This window comes from Anser cygnoides, chromosome 2, assembly GCF_040182565.1.
Source record: "Anser cygnoides isolate HZ-2024a breed goose chromosome 2, Taihu_goose_T2T_genome, whole genome shotgun sequence".
Classification (NCBI taxonomy): domain Eukaryota; kingdom Metazoa; phylum Chordata; class Aves; order Anseriformes; family Anatidae; genus Anser; species Anser cygnoides.
The window spans coordinates 93,600,448-93,611,487 of NC_089874.1; the positions used below are offsets into that span (position 1 = coordinate 93,600,448).

The 11,040-nt window shown below is 39.8% G+C and overlaps 1 long non-coding RNA gene across 1 annotated transcript; it reads right to left on the bottom strand.

The window, feature by feature from the left end:
• Nucleotides 1-625: 625 nt before the first annotated feature.
• On the bottom strand, nucleotides 626-9,470 carry LOC106047402 (uncharacterized). The gene is made up of 3 exons (XR_001213759.3): nucleotides 9,263-9,470; nucleotides 4,136-4,216; nucleotides 626-3,100 (listed from the first exon to the last, which is right to left on the bottom strand). It is a non-coding gene; the product is annotated as an uncharacterized lncRNA (long non-coding RNA).
• Nucleotides 9,471-11,040: the final 1,570 nt, after the last annotated feature.

Consider the following 11,040-nt stretch of genomic DNA (forward strand, 5'->3'; position numbering starts at 1 on the left):
TTAATCTAAGTGACCTCAGACCACACCCTTCTTGTTACAGGTGTATGTATTGCAATCTATTGCTCATTCTGTGTTCAACAGCCAACAACCATTGGTCTCTATTTTCTAGGATGCATAAAAGATAAGCAATATCCGTGCTATAAAGAGGTAAATTATTTATCATCAACAGCAATAGCTTTGAAACAATCACACTAACTTTCATATCTTAAAGAGACTTTAAAATTCTCTCACAATATAAGCGTTATGGAAAGAGTTGTTCTTAAGTGCAACCCAGTAGCATGTTTTTTTCATTTCTCATAATTCAATTTTCGGCAGGCTGCTCAGCAAGTCTCTCCACTACTGCAGCAGGCAGCAGCATTCCTGCTCAGTGACTGGAACAGCCACAATTACATTGCCTGCTTTTTATGCTGTCTTGCACGCTTTCTAGATCCCTTAATGTTGAAGAACTTGTCTCTACTTATGACTTCTTGACCGTACTTATGACCCTGACCTTCACTCAGCTATGTGTGCTTACTCCGAGTCTTTAAAGGTTTTACTGAGACTATACCCTCATTGTGCAATCTGCTTTTCAGAAATTTGCCCCACTCTAAGTGCTTACTTAAAACTTTTTAATTCTTTTTGAGGAAAATCCCATTTTTCTGAAAAATGGGGGAAAAAAACTATTCAAAATATTTTTCCCATACTGCATGTTCGCTTTATATGAATTCATAGGAACAAAATGAGGTTGCAATCATATATTCCTCATTTGTACACTAGATCTATTTTAAACACCAATAAAGGATGCAAAAAAAAAAAAAAATAGATGTTGAAGAAAAGAAGCCATTAACTGAGAAGTTAATAGGCTCAGATTCACTCAGCTTTAAAACCAGAACTGAAGAGCTCTTAATAAAAACAACCTTGTATATTGCAGCTGCTCATGATTCAGACCCTGCTCTTTCTCTTCCTCTTACACAGACCATACAATGGAGGGAAGCTAAAAGGCAAGGTCCAGAGGTGTTAGTGTGGTAAGCATCCCACTTTGTTTACCCTCCTGTTCTACATAGCCCAAGTACCAAGAAGGATCCATCTTGAAACAGAGGCATTTTGTCTCATGCAAAGCTGGTAATTACTCTTAATTTTAAATGGCTGTTTTTAGCCTAGACAGCTCACCCCTTCTCCAGAGACGAGGGTGTCTGCGCAGGTACAAACTCGCGGGGGTAATGCGGTGGCTGAGAGATCAAGTGCCCTGTGTCAGCACAAGCTTGCCAGCACGGCCCCCTTGCAGGCATGGAGACGCAGCTGCACCAGTACCTGCACCCAGCCTCTCAGCCACCTTACCCAGCCACTGAGCTCAGGCTGCTGCAGAGGAAAGTTGCTAAAATAGCTCCCACCCCACCCACAGCCCTACCCCAGCTTCTCTGGCATCTGTCCTGGCGTTTCAACAACACCCCTTCACACTAACAGACTGAGTCTCCAACACAGGGAATGCATACATTAATTTCTATTCTGTTTCTGTAATCAATAAGAAAAGATCTTTATATGCTTTAATAGTAAACAGATGTTTCTTCAGTACTGCTAGAAAGGCAGCATTTCTTACAGTTAGATACTGCTCAGAGGTTACAGAACAGCATGACCACCCCTTGTCAAAGGGGATGTTTTCACTTGGGCATAATTTAACCTTAATCTTACCTAACCTTGTGTTGCTTCGTAATTTTTTATAGCTGTAACTTCTATAGACTAGATGTCTTGAACCATGAAGCTACAGTTATGGAGAATTTAACTGTATTTATGTAGCTGACAAAAATTATATATCATTTCCTTGGTAGTTATCCTTTAAAACACAGAGATTTGAAGGAGTATTTTTCAAAGGCACAAAAAGCAGAAAAGGCTTTGCTGCATAAGGACTTCCTTGAAAACTTCCTCTACGCTTTAAAGTTAGCCTGTATCCTAAGTCTCCAAGCCTTTCAATGAGCGTAGATATCTGATCAACAGTTTTGCTTTCCAAAAACTTCTCCATTACTGGTTTCGGAAACCACTTTCCCAGCGTGGAAGGAGAACAGTGCAATGGTGTGGTGGTTGTGAGAGGGGAGAGCTGGGGCCAGCTCCCACCCAGCCCCTTACTGGTGCCCTCCTGTGAAGGCAATAATTTTGAAACAGCCTTGGTAGCCGCATGAATGCTAGGGAGGATTTCCAGTTACTTTGGTGAAAGTGCAAGCGCAGATATAGTTATATGATAGCTTATGGTTGTAGCACAGCTTATTTTGGTTCCTGCGTTAGAACAGCCTTCAGGTCTGCTGAAACAAAGCTGTTTTAACACAGTTCTATTCAGCAAAACAGTCTGGCATACAAGAGTCCTTAGCCCCTCTTTACTTTAGATTCCTTGTATAAAAAATAGTACTTCCATAGCCCACAGCAAGAGCTGAAGTTTTCCATTGCAAAGCTTTTCACAACAATCCTGACTTCAGGTATTGCCAGGATCCCCGTCGCAGCCCATGCCCCAGCGCTCATTCCCACAGCCCAGCTAGCTACGTCTGGGTAACGTTTGTGCGGTTCTATTACAAGCTGATCTGGTCTTTAAAAGTCTCTATTTAAGAGAGACCAGGGCAGGTTCACAACATGGCCACACTGCAGCTGAAAGGACACTTTGAGACATAAAGGGTAAGACCCCCTGAAAGGAGGTGTAGTAACACCCAAGCCAGTCTGCCACCCAAAATGACAGACTGGGGGCCTACAATCCCAAGCACGCAAGAAAGGAGGGCCATAACAAGTATTCCATTGAGATACATCATGTCAGGAAAACTGAACTGTCATAACAATATGCCTTAATTCTCATGTACTGTAAAATGGACTTTTAAATTCCAAAGTAAGATGCTTGAGAAAGAACATCCCAGATTTCCTTTCCCATCCTCATTTCTGCCCAGAGTTACCACATCGTGCCATTCCAGGATCACCTCCTGGCAGGTGCTGCTGACACAGTTTGCAAATGTCCCATCCTCCTGTGCCAGATTATCTTTCAATTCCAATCCTCCCTCCCATCTCTTTCTTCTCATGGAGGACATCTGCTGTACCACAAGAGTCCTCTGCTTCATGGGCACCACACAGCAGCAGCAGCTCAAACAAGCTGTTCAGATCAAAAAAAAAAAAAAAAACCAGCCCTCCTAATATGCACACATGCTACCTTAATAGTTTGCATCTCCCCTTCTTAAGGTCACTGTTCTGGATACCCCTAAATATTAAGCAAGGCATATATATATATTATGTATATGTACATTATATATTATACACACACAAGAATGAAAGTAAACATCACCTTCAGATGTGATGGGTTTGATCTGGATTTAAAGTAGGTAGTTCCCAACATGCACTCTGGAATAGCAGCTGAATCCCCAACACTAGGATTTTTATTCTGATAATGCTAGAGTTAAAAACCTGTGCAATCTCAACATACTTGTCACGAAGTGATAAACACTTATAACTTTCATTTGCAGTATATGTAGCAGTTTCTTCATTTCTAAGACAATTCTCCATATCCAGGAAAGCATTTTGCTGCTTCCATTTTTAATCATTCCATACTCCAACCACCAAAATAATCTAAAGGTGAGATGGATATTAATACAGTTCTGCATGAACCCATGTACTTACCTACAGAATTGTGTTTTGTGGTGTTTTTGTTTTGTTTTGAATGCACAAAGGATTCTCCACATGAGGTAAAAGCAATGCTTGCTTTAAACACAAAAACATAATATCCTCCTTCTGTACTTCACAATGTACAAAAGAACTATATAAAGAGAATCTGTTCTGGCACCCCTTCCAGCTGTGCTCTTTCTGCTGCGTAGAGAAAATTTACAGTATGGTAACCTCTCCTTCTGTCTCTTCCTCACTTAATCTTACAGAAAGCTGAAACATACATTTTTCATTTCACTATCCTGGCAAGATGAAAAACCATTTTTCAAGTTATTGATAATTTTTGTCAAACACAATGCTATTTCTGAATACAAACACGGTGGTTTTTTTTGTTTGTTTGTTTTGAAGAAACACTCTTATTTATGACTACATTTTGCCAAAAGAATAATTAAACTATAATTGTTTCGCATCTAAAATTTTAAGGTAGGACACCCAGGCCAAAGGAAATACCATGTGAGGGAAACAGAAATACCTTCATTCCTCTAGTGCTCCCACAGCTGTACCCAAGACTCCATTCAGCCAACACTGGGCTTCAAGCAACAGCATCAAATCACTGCAATATCAAGTAAGGATGAAAACAGTTGGAGAATTCACCAGTGTGAATGCCTTACATGAGAAGGCAAGCTCAAACTGCAACACAAAATCCTGCAGAAGCATCCTTTCCAAGAATCACTGGATAACAGGTTGAAGGGGGGAAAAAATTAAAAAAATCAGGCCATTACTTTAGACTAATATTAGATCATCTCAGCTGTAAGGAATTGTTTGCATTCTTCAAGAGGTTGGAGCACTGCTGCTTACAATCTATTTAATTCCTTCCACAAGTAAGGGTACATTACTCTTCCTGCTTTAATGCCTTAGGGAATAGTTGTGTTTTAAACAAACTTTGAGGTGTGCTACCACAATTCTTATGATGTATCTGTGGAAAAATGTTACACAATTCCTCCTGTGTTATTCTCTGTAGCTGTCTCTGCACTAACTCAGCTTCATTAGCAGAGGCTTCAGAAGACCTTCTTCCCACCACAAAAAGAAAGAAAAAAAAAAAAAAAAATCTCCCATCCTCCAATTTCTTATTCTTGCTGTCTGCCAGTCGTGATGCTTTTGCAAAGATTTTCCTGAAGACAACTGCTCCCATTATTTGCCTTCCTGCTTTGCCTCTTACCTGCTGTATTTGTTTTCACCTCACCAAAGGATGGTTTTAAGTCAGCTCTCAGGCAGTTAGATCCTACGGCGAATGGAAGTCACAGTTGGAAGATTAGAAGTAAAACCTTTATCCTAGCTTCCCTTAAAAGGTCAGCTTTCAACTGAATTACAAATATCATGGATTTTTGTACTGCTCATTTTCAACCAAGTCATATTTTCACAACTATTTGTAAAACAAATAGTCTTGAGCAAGTTTTCCCTATGATAGATGACAGGGATTCTGCTTGCTTTGTGAGGGATGTCTGACGAGCAAAGGCCTGTCTGTACAAAAACATTACGATGATCCATGGATACAAAAAATACATGCCCAGAAAACCTGATTTCCAGCTGCCAGCAATGCTATGCTGCCTCAGAAATTGACCTCTGCACCACTGTGTCTAGGAACATATACTGCTTCAGACGTAAGAAGTGTGAGCTGCAGAAAGCAGCAGTATACTAACAACAACATACAAAATACTATGGGAGGGGTTCTACTGTCCTAGAAAATCTGGAAGACACAGGCCCTTCACAGCTCAAAAGTATGCTTCCAATATTAAGTCACTGCTCATTAACTACCTGTGATGAGCTAGTAGTCTTACCAGCTCTTCCTTCCATGTGCTGACCCCATGATAAGCCTGTGCTGAAGCCAGGCTAATTACTGCCAAGGATGAAAGTCCATTGCATTGCCTAAACAAGAGCCCGTGGAAGGACTTCTTTCCTCTCCTTGTCAGGATACCTTCCCACCTCCAATGTCTCCTCACCAATGTGGAGGCACTGACAACAGGTGGAGTAAGCCATACCAAGTGGACCCATTTTTAAAAATATCGTACTAAATGAAATTCCACCTGGTGTTTAATCTGTACCTGAATGGACTGCACTCAAAATCTCAGTGTTTTTAAATGAGAGCAGAATCTGGTTAGCCTTGTAGCAGGAGACAGAAGAGTGATTCCCTCAAGTGATGGGAAAACACCTGACAGGAAACACACGCAAAAAAAAAACACACAAAATTCCAAATAAATAATTCCTTGGGGAATATCTATATTTAAATTCACAGCCTTGAGTTTAGTAATGTTACAAACAAAACACAAGTAGAATGTGGTGCAACGTAGACATAGTGCTTTGGAATTGATGTGAAACTTCAGAAGTGCCTAGAAATTTTCTGATAAAGAGAACTACAAAAAAAGGAAAATCATACCACTAAATACACCCCTCAAACAACTGTAATCTGGCTTTGCTAATTAGATAGACAAAAGTAAGCCAGGAGTCTCCCTCCATCAACAAAAAACTTGGGTGGAATTTTGAATCATGTGTGTTCATACCTGAGAGGCAAAGTGCTAGGATATGACCAGTACAAATGCTGTCACTGATTTAAATCTTCTACATGATTGCTAGTATATGTAAATCTGAGAAGATCACTGAATTCACCGATGTTTCATCATGAGCACACACAATTCTCCTGGCCCAAGGTACACAGAGGGATTTCTGTAAAAGGACAAAGCTCCTCACAGTCAGGTTTTAAGTCTCCTCTAGGATCCCTAGAATTTTCCATTCTTTTCTGCACAGTGTGTCACCAGGTTTTTGTTGCATCTTCCTCTAATTTTTCTGTTGATGATGGCAATCCACCATTATGCAGTATCTCACAGGCACAGGTAGCCTCCCTGACATTAACAAAGACTAGAAGTTCCTTGGTAAGACCCTTCCCCTTCTGGCTACACACTACTTCATGTGTATGCATATACGTGTAGTTTATTTCACAACTACATTTTTAATGTAATGACTCAATTCTTTCTACTCAGAAAGCGGCTAAACTGTAGTGATATTTACAATTTCACTTTTTACAATAACAGCATTTCTACCTTTTCTCTGTCTGTTGATTTATATACATATTAATTATTTTGCTGATGCCCTTGGTATTACATCTGATGCAACACAGACAGCTGTCAATACATATGGTCCAACAACTTGCCCTTCTCAGTGTGTCCTCTAGGCCCATATTCCTATATCCATGCTTTCAGGTCATGTTAGTGCAATATTTATTTGCATATTTCATCAATTTTTCCTACCGAAGGAGTATGTGCCATGTCGCTCATTGATTTTCCCTTTGGTTATAATTAGAAGAAAGCTTATCTTATTATCATCCTGTGAATATCCACACAGTCTCAATGCCCCAGTAAAAGTTTCTCTGGAATCATTTATCTCTGAGTTAAAATTACACAATTAAGTAACATTTAAAAAGGAACCAAACATCACTACCATCACAGCAAACAACATTTTAATTGTTCTTTTAGAAGAAAGCCACACAGATTGCTGAAAAGGAAACTTTATGCTAAGGAAAGCCTTTACAAAAAAGACTAAGTCTGGAAAGTATAGAAGTGCTGTAACAGGATTTTCCACAACCGCTTCTTTTTGCCACTTACCTTAAAATCCAGCTTCCAACACAGACTACAAAGAAACACGGTCAGTAATTGTTACATATTCATAACAAAAATGCACATCACGTCCCATTTCCATCAAGCTACACACCATGTACTAGCTACATCATCTGGTGGTATACACTACATGTATATGCAAACAGGCCTATCCTATGATCGTTCTCCAGCAGCAACACTAAGGTCTCTACCCCATCTCAATAGCCAGCCACAACAGCACAGCATCAAGATGACATCAAACACTCTAAATCGTACACAAAGATACAATTAACTAAAATATCACCTCAAATTTTTCATCTGTCGGGCACCATTTATAAAGTTAAACAGTCAAGTTCAATTTCTAGAGATTTTAAACTGAAAAATGCTGATTCAAGCTTCCTCTGTTGTAGAAAACTGGAAACCTAGATGTATGGATGGGGTAGGGCCTATCAGTGGTATTTCTCTGCTTACAGGCAAATAACGAATCCAAGGGATAAGTGTAAACAAAGCAGAAGTTCAATGGGAAGTTGAGAAGGAAGAAGACAACAGGAACTCAGAAAAGCCAAACCCAGATTTTAGCTCGAGCAAGCAAGCTGAGATCTCTGGGTTCTTTGCCAACAGCCACAAATTCAGCTCACTTCTCAGAACTGCAGAGGTAACCAGCAAGTGCCCCCTGTGCTCCAGTTAGAGGTCAGTATTGTTCAACTGGGAGAGGGCCAAATTTTTGAAAAGCTCTGTGCCTTTTCCACCAAGGAATACGCGGTTTCTGATATCTCCTTGGGACTGCAACATGGAAAGTGGCCTCCTACATCAACCTACAGAGGGAAGCAGCCCCTCTCCTTTCTTCAGGACAGAGGATCAATAACACAGAATAAATTGCATTTTACAGATAAACTGGACACACATCTTTCAACTCATCATTAGCAAACAGGAACAAGAGTATTTCATTGCCTCCGATTTGATAATGTAACTCTTTTTATTAAAAACTCCCCAGCTGACAGATGGACAATGTCTCTCTTTCTCAGACAGATTTGGACCACTATTCTCCCTACTTACCAGTAAGCGTCAAGAGTGATAAACTTATTCAGGGCTTCAAGTCATTGGCTCTCGTATCTACTTCTGCATATTTCTTTGATTATTATCTCTCTCTCTCTCTCTCTCTCTCTCTCTCTATATATATATATATATAAAACTCAGGTACTCAATGACTCTTATTTCAGCCATTGTTATTTGTTTCCAGGAAAGGTACTACAAGGCATACGGTGCTCTTATGGGTAAGTTCAAGGAAGGAGCTCATTCGTGACACCAGCAAAAGAACACAGGAACACTTCCATGAGAATCTAACTGGTAAGTGGGGATGAGAGAGAGGACAAGCATACTGGAAAAGCAACCTTCTTCCCATTTCTAGCCATTTGACCATGACATCAACCGCTCTACTCTTTATGATAAACAGCCTCCCTTGTGACTGAAGCATCTGCCTAAACTATTTTAACATGGCAATGCCTTCCCAGTCACAGATACAATTAAACCCAGCTATTGTAGAGAACAGCAGAAAACATTTTAACATTAAGGTCTCATGATATTTACAAGGTTTATATCCAATATATATAATATATGCCACAGACCTACAACTAACTTTGCATATACACATAAGACCAAAAATAAAATACATATGGATGATATCACACAGCTTTGCAAACTCCCAGTTTCCACATTCACTAAGATTTGTGACATCTGAACTCTAGTCACAATTTTATTTTTTATGGCCAATATTATAGCTTGCAGACTGCCATTTGTTTCCCAAAATTATTTCCATTGTCGTGAACTTGAGATTTATAGCCAAAGCTGATAGAATCATTTCTGAGCAATATATATCAAGGGGAGAAAAAAAGCAGTTCATACAGAAGAGCTGACTGCTGTCTTAATTATTGAGAAACTGCTACTTCAGAAAAGCAGCATAGGGATTTGACAAAATTCATAATTTCAAAAGCACCATACATATTAAAACTCACCAAAAGTTGCATTTGACAGTGGGAATCAGATATCTTCATGACTTCCAATATTTTTAACCTGTGTTTCGCTGTCTGGGCTGATTGTTCCAGCAGTTTCCTTTGTTGCTCACCTCAAGCTGATATCAGGCCACCCACCAGTTGTTTGCATTTCTTTTAGCTTTTGAGACTTGGGATACTGTTGTTTATAGTTCATCTGCTTTTTTTCTTCTTCTGTGGAAAGAAGACATCATAATTTGTTTGTTTGTTTTGTATTGCACCACTTTACCTAGCACATTATCCACTCGGATTACAAAACAAGTTGTTGGCACATGGCTTTATGTTCATTACAAAAAGATCCACATGCTGCTTACTCCACTGCCTATAACATTGGCTTTGTGCCAGAGGCAAACGTGATATTCTCTGACATTCTCATTCTGAATGATGCAGACACAAATCTCACATATGTATCACTTCATTTATACATTGCAGATAACAGTTGTCTGTGCCATCGGCCAGCCCTGTTACATGAGAATAACATTCAAAGACTTATTTTCCAAATCATAAGGAATTACACAACTCCCTGTGTATTCCATATTCAGTTAGGCAAACAAAAGATCAGAAACATGCACACACACTTTTATTTATACCCTCAACATGCAAACGTTTTGTGTATCTCAGTGGTATCACAACTTATTTATCTAAATAGTTTTGCAACTAATTGCAATAATGAGCCCCCTCATGAAGTAACACTGGAGAATTTAATGAAAAGGGGAAAAAAACAACAACCTTGTTCATATGCACATCAGTTTTTGCAAAGCAGTCACAACACAGCAATATGCTCACTGATGCGCAGACAGACAGGACTGAGTCTGAATATGTGATTGCTCAGCTTCAACAGCAACAAAGCTGCCACGGGTCTGCTATGCAGAGTTGGAATGAACAGAAGATTTACAAGCACTGTAAGTGCTCTTGCTAGGGTTGTGCCTGGCTCTATGGGAACACGTGTGCAGTATATAGCAGCACAAGTGAAGCCAGATGATGATGAAAGGCAGCACCTAAGTAATTGCAGTTCTCCTTTTCACTTTGGGGAACACCAGGAGAACACAACCCAATTGATGGGATTAGCTTTCCAGCGTGGTTATCAACCAGAGGGAAGCTGATGATCACAGGCAGGTTATACAGTAATTTCAATACCTTTGGTGAGATGCTGGCAAGCACAGGGTAAACTCTTGTTCTGCATGGAGAGCTGTGGATCTTCCTTGTGGAACTAGCCATCTGCACACAGCTAGCCACATGCACACAGTCTGCAAATGGGCCTTAGGAACAGTCTCTGAAAAGCCTCTGCGATATGTCTCTGCTATTAAGGGCAAGCATTACAAAGCAGTGATCTTTTTTCACATGGTCATATTCTTTGCAACACTGAAAAGATGACTAGATGTGGCAAGCACAACTTTCCTTTGTACATTATCCTGTATTACAAGATGGACTATATTCCCTCCCACTCACCCAGGTGCATCAGTGTCAAAATGAAGAACACTTCTAGTGGAGAAATGCAAACAGGCAGATAAAAGATTGCTCTAGAAACTTCACTTTTGCATGAATTCATCCTCATCTTTAAGCCTGTACCTTTAATGTGTGAAAGCTTCCCGCTAAAACACTGTCAGCCTCATCTTGTTTCTGTAAACACAGTTGAAGTGAGGTGCAGCACAACAAAAATGTGTTAAGGTTCGCTGACCTCTTGAACAGGACAGGAGGATACTTAGAAGTTAGAGAATAAATACAAAATAATCATTTATAAA